The 14,199-nt window shown below is 41.4% G+C and overlaps 1 protein-coding gene across 6 annotated transcripts in view; it reads left to right on the forward strand.

The window, feature by feature from the left end:
- MACROD2 (mono-ADP ribosylhydrolase 2) overlaps positions 1-14,199 on the forward strand; it is a 2,173,823-nt gene that overhangs the window by 1,944,475 nt on the left and 215,149 nt on the right. The window lies entirely within an intron of this gene.

A 14,199-nucleotide genomic window follows, 5' to 3' on the forward strand; every position in this document is an offset into this window, starting at 1 on the left:
AATAGAATCCTGGATAAAGTTTTCCAATGAATACATCATCACGGTTTCTTTCCAAATATTTTTCACATCTGTTCATAGACTTATATTTTGGCTTCTCCCCCCAAAACCTCCCAAAAGTATATCATTGTGGATTTGCTTGGTTTTAAAGAATAAATCATCCAGTTATGTCCAACGGAACAAATCCACACTTCAGATGGAAAGTTTAGCACGGACTTCGGCAATATTATTTTAGGAATGTGTCCCTCTGAGCAACTGAGTAGTTACTCTAAATTGTGCCAATATGCCAATTCCACTTGTGCATTTCTGTAATTTGGACACTTCCTCTCCTGCTGAAGGGTGATTGGATGGAACATTGTTGGATGCAGCACAGATGCAAAGAAAGCATCATCGTCTTCCTGCTGAACGTGCAAACCAAGGCTCTATTTTGACTGCCCTTAAATTCTGACCTGTAACTGGCATGGGAATCATCAGCGCAAACCAGGAAACAGCCGCCGCAGCGTTTAGCCTCACAGATGCTGGGAGGAATTGAGTTTAGAAAATGGATTTTTAAGGGATTACAGCAGCAGACATTATATAACAAGATCAGTATAATGGGTGGGACATCTGTTGGCTAGGTTCAGAAGGTCATCATTCTGTTGCCCTCTATTGAAATAACCTAGTGTATACCTGACTGGTGTTGCTTTTTTTCCCCCTTCTCTCTCCAGTAGAGAAAAATATTGACTCGAGGTTGACATTGGTAGACTTTAGTTGTCTTCCTTTTACTTTTTGTGCTTGTTTTCATTTGGTTAGGTATTCTTTTGCTGTTGTCTTAGTTACTTTTCTAAAAAAAGGAGATGATGTCCCTACAAAATTAGTGCAATAATTATTCACAGGGCATGATCCGGGTGAGCTGAGCTTACACATGTGACAGCACATACCTCAGAGTCTAGCATCCGAGTGTTCAGCAACTACTAGTCCCATTCTCTTCCCATCCCTTTCCGTGAGAAGATTTTGATATTCATAGTAGATTTGATTTTAAAATGTAAAGTTCAGAAGACTGTATTATACCTTAAGATTATACTATATGAAGAAGAAATATATTTGGAAGCCCAGATATATTGTTTTTTTCTCCATGAATATCTATCTGTCATACAAATGTGTACCACGTGTCCTGGTCTATGCCATAAATCATGATTTTTCTGGATGGAGGGGGTTCCATTCCCCCCCGCCCAGAAGGTGCGCTGTAGTGCGTTAGGAAGCAATGAAGCCACTGTACAAGCTGAGTCCCTCTTCCTCCCAGATCAGTACAGACTGCAAATAAAATCGCTGTTTTTAATCACATGCATGCATAAACCTTTTACATAATACATGAAATAAAAGACCATATTAAAAAAAAAAACAAATTAAATTTAGTTTTGCAGGAATACTGTGGCCATTGTCCCATTCCCTGAGAGAGACATAACCTCTGATAAACATTTGAAAAGCATTTAATTAATAAAACCCCTGAAATCTGATGGTTTGGTTGACAAATATGGATAGGAGATCAGCCTTATTTAACTGTCTCAGGGCAATGATGACGCGCTTTAGAAACAGGGTGAGGAGCGAGGAGACAAAGGCACCTTCTGTCATGGACAGCAGCACCATAGACCGTTTTCACCTTTTTTGTAAATGATTTTTCCTTTGGGGAGCCCTGATTGAGCGGGGATGTTGGAGTCAGGTCCTGCAGGCCCTAATGGTCAGATGTAGCAGTACAAATGACCCTTTGATTGCCAGGTAGAAAGATGATTAAAGCAAAAGGCAGAGTCTCACCGAGGGATTCACAGGTTAGTTAAGGTACATGCTCCTTGATATGGCTTTAAAAGAGAGAGATGACACAGAGAGTGACAAGTAGATAAAAACACAAAGTAAACAACCAATGGCTTGGATACAGAGTGAATGTTGGAGGAGACGGTGAAGAGGTGGTGTCTTAGAAGAGAGACACAATGCACCTGTTTTCTTCCTTTCTCCTATACACCACACACACACACACACACACACACACACATCGCCACACACATGCTCAAGCACACAGGCACATCCACATCCACACAGCCTCAGACACCTTGTGAATGGAACCATTTTGGTTCACTACTTCACATTGTATCAGATGTAAGCCTATGGAAATTCACCCGAGGGAGAGTGCTCTCTTGAGATTTGCCTTTTGAAGAACAAGATTCTTTCTTGTAAGAGTGAGAGGGACACCAGTTAGAAAAACAGCGTTTGTCCACATAAAATGCTCTTCTGGAAGACATGTTAATGAGCTTCCTTGGAGCTGTAAATGGCATCTACTTGTGTGTCAGATACTAATGAAATGTGGAGAAAACAAGGCTGTCGGGAGAGTTTGCAAGTATGTAGGGGGGGTCCCTATTCCTGTGAGCACCTGACCAGATTTCAGGTCACCAGTGACTTGGCATAGCATTCTCTCATCTTGAGTTGAGTTGATATTTCTATTTATCAGTGATGACATTTTTAAGGTCATGATCTGTTGCCTTTTTAAAGCACTATCTTCATCAGCAGCAATGAATGACAATCCTTCCTTGAAATTTTTAATTACTAGGACAAAGAAAGAGTAATTATTAACTTTTGTCTCTGAACCACCTCTGCAGATGTTCCCCATCAGATAAAAGAAAGCGGAAACAGGGTTCTGGGAAGCAGGAGTATGAAATGTACAATAGCGCTGCAGCTGGGCTGGGGGCTGACAGGAGCGCGGCATAAACGCTGGATGCACAATAGCTCTAGCATTGGCAGTGTAATTTCATGTCACAGACTAGCTGGTGAAGACGTTGGAATCAAAAGACCTATTCCTGGCACTGTCTTCTTAGTTTAAGGGGACTAAGGGCACCGTGGGAGTGACTGACGGCGAAGTACAGGAAGGAACTCTATGCCTGACTGTAACCTTATATTCTCTTTAAAGCTTTATCTCCAAATGTAACCATCTTCTGAGATTCTGGGAGTTAGAAGTTTCCTGCATGTGAAACTAAGGAGACACATCCTTAACAGATGGCCCCTCAGGGTTGCACGAAATCAAGAGGAGGGAGTTCGGCCATCGGGCTGCTGCTTGAGTTCGTGATTGGATGCAGGCTGACTCCAGGAAGAATTGGTCAGCATGCATGATGCACTCTCTTTGGCAAAGTCTCTCAGTGGGACTCCTCATAGCTGTCAGGGGCTGGCACCCCCCAGCACCCCCCACCACCACCAGGAAGAATGATCTGTGTTAGGCCTGGAGGAATGGGCAGTTGTGAGTGGCCTCAGCAAAACTTCCTGTCCAGCTATGAAAAACCCCTATTCATAGGACCAGCATTGAGGTGCACTGAGTTAAATTGCTAATTCTGACAGCAACAGCCCATGTCTGGCTGCTCTACTTTCAAGCCACGGGCCTGGAAAAGCAGCAGAAGGTGACCCAAGTGCTTGGACTCCTGCCACTGATGCAGGAGACCTGGATGAAGCTCCTGCTCCTGGCTTCAACCTGGCCCATTTGGGGAGTGTACCAGCAGATGGAAGACTTCTTTCTCTCTTTGTCTTTTCCTCTCTCTTTGCCACTCTGCCTTTGAAATAAATATAACTTTTAAAAAGAAAAGAAAATGAAAGAAAACTATTGTTTGTCTTTGCCTGGCTTTTGCCCAGTATCTCCCAGGTGCATATCTTGGGTTACATGAGCTGCAGGCTTGCTATGCTAGAATACGGAACTGTAGGTCCTTAGTCCCTTCTTGTGTGCATGTGTGTGTCCTCTGCCACACATTTGGAACAGCCTCAAGGACCACGACAGATGTGTCATTGGTGAGACTGTCCATTTTGATCAATATGAGGCAGACTTTATGAATTAACTTGTTCAGAGGAGCCTCCAGCCCAAACCTAAATAACTCTTGGTTCTTCAGATACATGGCCATTTTTCTCAGAGAGTTGAAGAAAAGTCAGAAAGAGCAATTTATCAAAACAAAACAGGAAGACTCTAAATTGTGCTTCCAGGGAGTAATGACAGATGTACTGGGTTTGCAGAAAAGCCCCCCAAATAAAAGATCCTTTTTATGCACACAGAAGCAATATCAAAATGCAAAAATGCCCTTTGAGTGTTTATGGGCTATAAATGCTCACCAACTGATCCAAGTATCTCTGGGAACAAGGAGAGAAAAATTTTCCCATTCTATAATTTGGAGATTGAAATACTAGTTTCTGTGGCAGTGAGCACCAGTGCGAACATATTTAGTACCTTGAAGAAGCAGAAAAACGATACTCGGCAACGCTTGACAAGGACATTAAAATACCAGAACAGGGACTCCTCTGCGGTCTTGTAAAACATTTTCCATGACAGAAGCTTGAATATCAGCTTACCCAATTTCTCTTTCTGTCATTGGTCGACATGGCCAGACAAAAATAGAGCTGCTTACATATAATATGGGTCATTTTCATCAATGTTACTTTTAAGATGAAATTTCACAGAAATTGGAACAAAATAGCTTTTGCTGTATCAGAAGGAAAAAAAAATGCCCTGATATTTTCAACGAGCTGATAGCTTGTCTTGGTGTATTTTAAAAGATCAGGGTAGAAATAAAGGACTCACCATGTGAATACTGATTATAACTGTTTGCCAGTGCTACACTAAGTGTTTCAGTGCCTAATGAATAAGAATTTTGTTTATGGGTCATTTACTATATGGAGTATCTTCATAAAGCTCAAGGAAAATATGTATTCTAAAAATAATATGTGTGAATTTCATAATTTTCTATCATAAGCACTTCTGTTTTAATTCTACTTTTCCATGAACTTTTGGAAGTCCCCCATGTATGTGAGGTCCCCTGCCCAAGGCGTGACATTGAGTGCTTCATGAGGTCGTTGTAATGAGCTGTACAGGCAGCATTCTAAGATGAGCTCTGAGATTCCTGACCCATGGGGTACAATTATCAAAACCATGATCTACATTTGACTCTGAAAGGATTTTGCAGATGTAATTAAGGTCCCAAATCAGTTGACCTTGAGATAGGGTGATTAATTGGGTGGGCTTGACCCCATCACATTAGTCCTTTAAATCTGATTCTGGAGAGCATAAAAAAAATGAAGTCAGAGATTGAAAATCAAGGAGGATTTGACATTCATTTGAAGACTTGAAGATAGAAGCAGATATATGGCAAGGAATGCCAGAGACCTCCAGGAGTTCAGAGTGACCCCCAGCAGCTAGCCAACAAGGAAATAGGGACCCTAGTCCTCCAACTGCAAGGAACTGAATTATATAACCACCAAAAATGAACTTACAAGTGGATTTCTCTCCAGAGCCTTCAGACAAGAGCTTAGTTCGGCTGATACCTTGACTTCAGTCTGATGATACCCTGAATATGGTGCTGCACTTAGAACCTACAAAACTGTGAGCCAAAGAATATGTGTTATTTTAAGCCACTAACTCCTAAACCAAGAGTTCAGTGTTTCCACTTTAGAGATGAAGAGACTGAGGCTAACCAAGGTTAAGTAACTTGCTCAAGGTCAAGAGCCGATAAATGCACCAGTCAAGTTGGAGCATTAAGACAACAGCTCCCAGATTGCCACTGCCCTTCTGTGGATGTGCGCACCTCACTGAAACGTCTCTCCTTCAAGGAGGGTGTAACCTGCAAATACTATGGGATTGTGGCTCCTTTGATTAGGAAAAGAGATTTTTTCACATGTAATTAAGAGATTTAATTGGTTGGGTTAACTAAAAGGGAAAGTGTCTTGGTGGGCCTGACCTAATTGAGAGATTTTAAAAGGAGTCTAGAGGTTGGAAATGGAGCAAGTAATAGAGACGTAGTCCTCTCGCTGGCCTAGAAGAAAGAAAACAGCATGTCCTGAAATGTTCTGTGGTTCATAAAGCAAGGAGTTGCAGGTGGCCTCTAGTAGGTAGAAACTGTCCCCAGTCAAAAGCTAGCAAGAATCCGGGGACCTCAATTGTACAATTGCAGGGAATCAAATCTATCAATAGCCTAATTGCACTTGGACAAGGACCAAAACCATCTCGTGAAGATTGCAACACAACTAACAACTGAATTGTGACTTTTGTGACTCTGGGCAGAGGAGCTAACTAGGTTGGGTCTGAGTTTTCCACCTACCATGAAACTGAGATATAAAGCATTATTGTGTTGGGATATTGTGTTTGTCATGATTTGTTACACAGCAGCAGAAAATTAATACCCCATGGGAATGACAGGGAATAGGACCCAGGTACCCTACCTTCTTATTCTGTTCTGTCAATCAGTACTGTCCTTATTTTGGTTACTCTGTTTATCACTGATTTATTCATCACATCAAAGAAGTTCCAATCATTCTGATCCTCTACAATTTCAAAACTGTCTTTCTACAAATTTACTACTTAAGTCCTGCAGTTTAATTTGCTTATTATCAGCAGCCACTACTTAATGTGGATTAACCAGACCCAGGCCTTCCCTGCTGAGGTTGTTGGTTTTTCTTTCAGAAAGACTGGGATTTCACCCCAGATGTACATCAGGCTATATTTACACTGGCTAGCCCTCCATCAGTCCTCAGTTAAAGAAGTACTTACATGCATACCAGATCTATGAATGTTTGGCATTGGGGAAGCAAATTACATTCATCAGAATCCATTCATTCTCCCAGTATCGCTGAACACAGGATAATCTTGGCTGTGTCAGCTGGCCTGTAACTGGTAGCCGTGAAAAATGGAGGTTGACTGCAGATATTCCAAACCTGCTTCACCGTGTTACCCTCTTCAGGAGCAGCGGGTATGTTGCTAGAAAAGATTAAGAAGACTTATGTCTTCATGTTTATGGGGCATAAAACCCCCAACTGCAGATTAATGGATGTCTTGGTGGAAGAAATACATCTTTACTCCTTTATGCCTTCATGGGTGAGCTTCAGTTGGCATCAGTGGAAATATATGGAGAGACTGCCTTTAGAAGCTCAGCTTTTAAAGGGCTTTTTGACCTCCAAGTCCATGAAAATAGATTTTTTGATTGTTGACCAAGACAACTGTAACATAAGACTTTCAACCTTTTAAAAAAAATCCCTATTGAAGTGTAACATACACACAGAAAAGAACACAGATCCAGAGTGCACAGCTTGATGAATTTTCACAAACTGAACACAGCCAAGGAAACAGCATCGGGATCAAAGAATCAAGATCCCAGGCATTCCCCTTGGTCCCTTGTCACCAACTCTCACCTCAGAATAATTGCTACACTAACTTTGAACACCCTAGGTGATTTTGCCTATTTCTATCATGTTTTTGAACCCTAAAGAAATGGAATCATCCAATGTGTGCACTATGTTTTATCTGGATTATTTTATGTAACATTCTATCTGGGAGATTTACCCATAGATTTACCTTTGTGTGTAGTTGTAAATTTTTTCATTCTTACTGCTTTGTGATGTTACATTGTATCAGTACATCACAAATGTGTTTATCCACTCCACCATTTATGGACATTTAAGCAGTTTCCAATTTGGAGATATTACAAATAACTTGACTGAAGATTCTGGGATGTGTCCTTTTGTGGTATAGATGTACATTCTGCTAGATATTTACTTAGATGTAAAGTAGTTAGGTCATAGGATATGTGCCTGTTCAGTTAATTTATATATACCACAAAGCTGTATATGAAAGTTTTTGCCAATCTACAGTCGTACCAAACCTTGATATGGTCTTTTCATTTGAAAAAAAGCTATTATTTTTAGTGCATACTAGTTACAAAGCATTATTTTGCTATTGTGAAACTAATAGGCACTTTACATGAAAACATTAGTGCTGAGTTGAAGAACTGTTACACGCAACATAGCATCATTGGATATGTCCACAACAAGTGACAGTTAATAACTACTACTATTTATGTAGTGCTTTTTCTACTTTGCAAAGCCATCCAGAATTCTAATTTTGTTCTCTGGCTTCTGGCAAACCTAGAAAAAGTTATCCTAAATATAATTAGTTTTGGTTCTAGAACTAAGCACCTTTGGAAAATACCTGCCACATATCTACATTTTAGCCATATTCTAAACATAGTCTCTGTGAGTATTTGCAGAGCTCCTGTTATGAGTCAGTATCTATGCCTTGCATTGGGAATGCAAAGATATGTACCACAGTATACTTTGTAAGGTTCTAGGTTAAGGTATAAGGAAGACTGGGGTCAAGTCTTCCAAAAATGCTGCCTTTTGTATTATTTGCTATAATATTTCAGGCTGGGTATCCATCTGAATTTATTGACATGTTTTTGAAAAAAATATTACATATATATGTACATGTAAGCATATATATAAACACATATATGTGCTTAATAGATATATATATATATTGAGCCAATTTTAAATATATTAAGTTAATTACAAAGAAGTGGATGCACACTTTAGGAAGTTCACTGAAATGGTGGACTAAGACTGACAAAATTTACTTTGAAAGGAATAATTGGAATTCTAGCAGCCTGGACAGCTAACATACCTCTATAAAGGAACTTTGTTATTTTTTTCACTTCACTGCATTTCTCTACATTATATTTAGCAAAATTATATGAAAAATGACATCACTCAGCATTTAATCAGGGAAGCAGAACCCTAAGAGTGATATGGAATAAAGGATTCATTGTTAGTGTTAAATCTTACACAATGGTGCAAGAAACGGGAAAGAAAATTTCCAGAAGGGCATGGCTGAGCAGGAGAAACTTCTCACGGGTCCATTGAATGTAGCTTGTGCAGATGCCCATGGAAGGCCACTGCTTCAGCTTCCTAACAGGCTTGGCATTGGTCAGCAAGGCAGATGGTACAAGGGAGAGTGGGATAAGTGGTAAGAGGGAGAGAACAAGACTAACAGGGAAGTCACGTGGATCAACTGGAACCCATATGGGCACACTGGCATGCTTATCTGCTTCTCACTGCCTTGAACCCCGAGCCCGAGTTACCCTGTGGCAGGAACCACTGCCCTCGCTGTGGAGCAGGATGTATACCCAACCTTGATGCTAAGCCTCTGCCACAGGAGAAGCAGCAGGGGTCCGAGACGCTCGGGATCCACCTGCACCCAATTCTAAGTGATGAGCAACAGCAGGCATGGTCCTGCCAGGGCCCTTTAGCACCATCTGAGCCCAGTGGCTGCGGCTGAATTTCTGTCTTTTCAGCCTCCCAGAAATTTCTCTGTGGCCAACCCTAGCTCAAAACCATTCAGAGAATTGTGGCTCCAGGTTAATTAAATTGACACAGTATAAAAAGATTTCCATAGAGATACAGCAGAGGTATAGAAAGGAAATATATATATATATGATATAATTCATTTTTTTTAATTATACAGATGTGAAAACTAGGACACAGAATAACAATGCTCTATCCTGTGCCACAGAGTTAGTGACAAGCCTGGAAACTCAATCCCATGTGTCTCCACCAGGGTGCAATCACAGAAAGGATTCTGGATGTGAAGTTAAGATACCTGAGCTTCTACCACTAATTTTTTTTTGGCCTTGAGGAGAAAAATCACTCGATTTCTGAATTCACGTTTTCTAGTAAGGGAATGGCAGATGAGCTAGGGCTAATTGAAAGTGCACACTTAATATCTGATGAATATAGCCTCTCAAGAACCAACATTTCACAAAATTATTCTACTGTTTAACTTCTAAAAAATAAAATAAAGAAGCCATGCTCCCAGGCCTCCATAGTGAGGTGTTCCTGTAGGTTCTCCTGACTTATCTGGAGCTGGGATGGGTCACCTGGAGCCCTTCCCCCTTGGCACAATCTCTCAGCCATGTAGCAATTAGAACATCTATATTCTTCATATCACCCCAGTGTGGTTCCACCTGATCCATTCAGTCTGAGTTTTTCACCTGGATCCAAGTACTACATAGTTGGAGAATCAAGAGATCCCAAAAGTGGTGACAGGAAGAAGCTGGAAGAATGTCAGGGGCCTACCCATGCATTTCTATGATTTGCCTATGAATTTGCAATTAGTGTTTAGCAAGGCTCATCTCTGTGCCATGTGGCCTCATCTGGGTTAATTCAAAGGTCTGGAGCTGAAATCATCTGAAAATTACCTACTTTGGGCTAGGGCTTTGTCAGAATAGCTGCACCTTGGTTCACCATGCGCTCTTCCTCATGGCGTGATGTTTGCATGTAAGAGCGAGTCTCTTAAGAAGACCAGCAGAAATATTTATGATATTATGATATGAATATTTCTGATTTCTGATATGGAAGCCACATAGCATTATTTCTGCCATAGTCACAGGTGTCTCAGATTCCATAGGAAGAGATACAGCTCAGACCTCTCAAAGAAGGCAGTATCATCCTAACATGGTAAGAAGAGCTGTGGGATGGAGAGCTCATTGCATGCCTTCTTGGTAAAGTCTGACATGAGCAATGATCAAGATGCATGATGAGTGTGTCAACACAAGTTGTCAGCCAAATGAGCTTTTGTCCAACCACAACCACAGCATCTATTTATATAAGGTTAATTCATGGATTACATTTTCTTCTATATTTTCAGTGTCACGCCTAAGGGTGTGGCCAGACAACTGGGCCACTCAATTATTTTATTTACTGATTTTAAGATTTATTTTATTGGCTGGCGCTGTGGCTCACTAGGCTAATCCTCCACCTGCGGTGCTGGCACACCAGGTTCTAGTTCTGGTTGGGGCGCCGGATCCTGTCCCAGTTGCTCTTCTTCCAGTCCAGCTCTCTGCTGTGGCCCAGGAGGGCAGTGAAGGATGGCCCAAGTGCTTGGGTCTTGCACCTGCATGGGAGACCAGGGAAAGGCACCTGGCTCCTAGCTTCGGATCTGCACAGCGTGCCGGCCATAGCGGCCATTTGGGGGGGTGAACCAATGGAAGGAAGACCTTTGTCTCTGTCTCTCTCTCTCACTGTCTAACTCTGCCTGTCAAAAAAAAAAAAAAAGGTTTATTTTATTTATTTGAAAGACAGCGTTACAGAGAGAACCAGAGAGAGAGAGGTCTTCCACCTGCTGGTTCACTCCCCATTTGGCCACAATGGCTGGAGCTGTGCCAATCCGAAGTCAGAAGCCAGGAACTTCTTCCTGGTCTCCCATGTGGGTGCAGGGGCCCAAGCATTTGGGCCATCTTCTACTGCGTTCCCAGGCCATAGCAGAGAGCTGGATCGGAAGAAGAGCAGCCACAATTCGAATTGGGGCCCATATGGGATGCCAGTGCTGCAGGCCGGGGCTTTAACCACTGTGCCACAGTGCCAGCTCTAATTATTTTAAAATAAAAATGCTTCACTCTAATAATCAATTTTTTCTCAGAGAAAATAAATTGGGCTGTTGAAATCTGGACATAAACCATTTCCATGGTAACAGAGCTTTTGGGCTAAATGGTAGATTATAATTCCTTGCAATGTTTAAAAAAATTTGTTTAAAGTCTATATGGGGGGAGCAGGCTGGCTTTGTGGCATAGCAGGTAAAGCCAATGCCTGCAGTGTCAGCATCTCATATTGGCATTGGTTTCAGTTCCAGTTGCTCCATTTCTAAGCTAGCTCTCTGCTATGGCCTGGGATAGCTTGGGCCCCTGCTTGGGCCCCTGCTCCCACGTGGGAGACCTGGAAGAAGCTCCTGGCTCCTGCTCTGGCCTAGGCCATTGTGGCCAATTGGGGAGTGAACCAGCAGATGGAAAACCTCTCTTTCTCTCTCTGTAACTCTGTCTTTCAAATAAAAAATAAATAAATCTTTAAAAAAATGTGAAGGTCTGTATAGATTTTAAAAGTGAACTTAGCTGCACTGAATAGCATTATCAGTAACACTCCTAAACACAAACATACTCAAACATACACATTCATGCACATATTCACACACCTCCACACCATACATGAATGCTTAAAAAAATCCCTTAACTTATACTAAATAATCATCTTATTTTTAAAAAAGATTATTTTACTTATTTGAAAGGCAAAGTTAGAGAGAAGGAAAGACAGAGAAAGAGCTCTTCCATCTACTGGTTTACTACCCGAATGTCCACAATGGCCAAGGCTAGACCAGGCTGAAGTCAGGAGCCTGGAACTCCATCGGGGTCTCCCCTGTCCACATGGGCAGGGGCCCATGTGCTTGAATCATCTTCCACTGCTTCCTGAAGCACATCAGCCAGGAGCTGTATGGGAAGTGGAGCAGCCGGGACTCTAACCAGTACTCATATGGGATGCTGGTATCTCAGGTACTGGCTGAACCTGCTATGCCACAATGCTGACTCCCTGTATAATCATCTTGGAGATAGAGGGAGGGGAATGGTAAAAATAAGACTGTTCATCTCAGTCTTACTAGAACTGCATTAAGCCAAATTTTGTTGTTTCGAGTTTTGATTGCAAATAAGTAACTTTAGAAGTAATCTAGCTATCTGAAGCCTGGGAAAAAAGAAACACTAATACTAATAGGTACAGAAGTAAGAATCGCTATGGTGTTTGGAAACTCCAAGTAGCTCCATGTGTGTGTAAAGGAAGATAACATAGCTGAATAGAGTCTTGCTATCCATTATAGGACTTTTAATTGTGAAATATTTCAAATATAAAGAAAATATGAGATCTTTGTACCTACCACCATAGGTAATAGCTGTTAAATGTTTTTACCATGTTTTTTTGCAAATCTTCTTTCTAAATAACAAAATATTAACTTTCCAATTACATCTCCACCTACCTCTTCTGTTATCTCCCCTGTCTTTCCCAGAGATCTTCATCCCAAAGTTGTGTGTGATGTTCCCTTGCATTTTTTTGTGTCTTTTACACTTTTACAAAGATAAACAGAGACATACACAAATTTTAAACAGTTGGCTTGAGGTGGCACTGATTCATGAATCTGGCAGCTCTACATGGTAAGTGGTTGTGGGCTCCCTTGAAAGTGTAGGAGGGGGAAGCCTTTTATTTGATGAGTGTGGAAACAAAGTCAAGGAACTATTTGATCAGTTAAAGTGGAGCAGAAAATAAGCTCTATTTGGGTCCTTCTACTGGGAAGTCCTTAGTAAGAGGTTAGTTGCCGGTTTCTGGATGATCAAGTTTAAGTTCCTTTTTTAAAAAACTTCTTCACATTCAGTTTACTGATGTAGGAATCTGAGACTCTGGAGCCACCTCAGCCTCTCAGCTGTTTATTGTCGCAGTGCCTACGAATGGGTCCCCACACTGCTGTGATTCCAAGGTTGAGGGATTTGTAATAGTGCTACCATAGAGGATGTGTCCTCTTGCAAGTTGTTTCTGCCACTGGGCATTATGATTTCAAGCTTCAGCCATGGGGCATGAGATTCCTTGAGGAGCATGGAGCTGTGCCTTCACCAGTACACAAGTTCACTGTTTATTCATTAAGCTTATAGTTGGCCTGTGGAGTGACTGGATGCTGACAGCTTTTGCAATCATGAAATTATTGATAATAGGCAGGCAGGATTGGACACTGCACACAAAGGTGAATACACTCTATCCCACGAAGGTACTTACAGGCACTGCATGATCTGTGGTGATTGCAACATAGAAATCCACGGCTGCCCAGAAGACAGCCCACTCTCAACGAGGTCAAGACGTGGGCAGAGATTAGGGAGCCAAATCTACTTTTGCATCAGGGAACCCTGGTGATCCTTACAACCCTGCTCCCACGCTCTGTCCCTGTAGATTTTCTGTCCTACTGGGAACTGTCCTACTTGGCTAGCAGAATCTTTATGCCACAGGGTAGGCAGGCTGAAGGGTTAAATGGGTGACATCCACTTGGTTCTTGGGTTCTTTCTTGTCCTGCCAAGTGCATGCCCTGCTTTCATTTCACTACTGCCAGAAGAAATGGCTCACTTGATGCTCTATTCAGTATACCAGTTGTAGTTACATTTATTTTATGCTGCTAAAATAGAGGTACTAAAGAAGTACTTTTTTTTTCAGGACATAGAATCGGGTTTCTGATTTACTATCAGATATATGTGAGCAATAATGCGTATTCTATCCATCTTGCTTACCATGTTACTCTCTGAATGTTTCAAAGAAACCCCTTAGATGCAGAAGCAAGCACTCTCAGAAAAAGGAACAACACACACATTTTATTTTTGAGGTAGAGTTTACTTGTTCAGTAATATCTACCAAATTAAATGTCATGTTGACTCTTGTTACCAGCAACTAATTGTTTTTTATTTCTTATGCATTTTCCAAGCACGTTAAGGCTAAAGCAAGTGACTTGTCACAAATTAAACTGCATAGAAGCATTTAAGGCCCTGTTCAAATAATAACAGGTCTGATAAATATATTTGTCTAAGA

This window comes from Oryctolagus cuniculus, chromosome 11 (genome assembly GCF_964237555.1).
Source record: "Oryctolagus cuniculus chromosome 11, mOryCun1.1, whole genome shotgun sequence".
In the NCBI taxonomy this organism is placed as follows: domain Eukaryota; kingdom Metazoa; phylum Chordata; class Mammalia; order Lagomorpha; family Leporidae; genus Oryctolagus; species Oryctolagus cuniculus.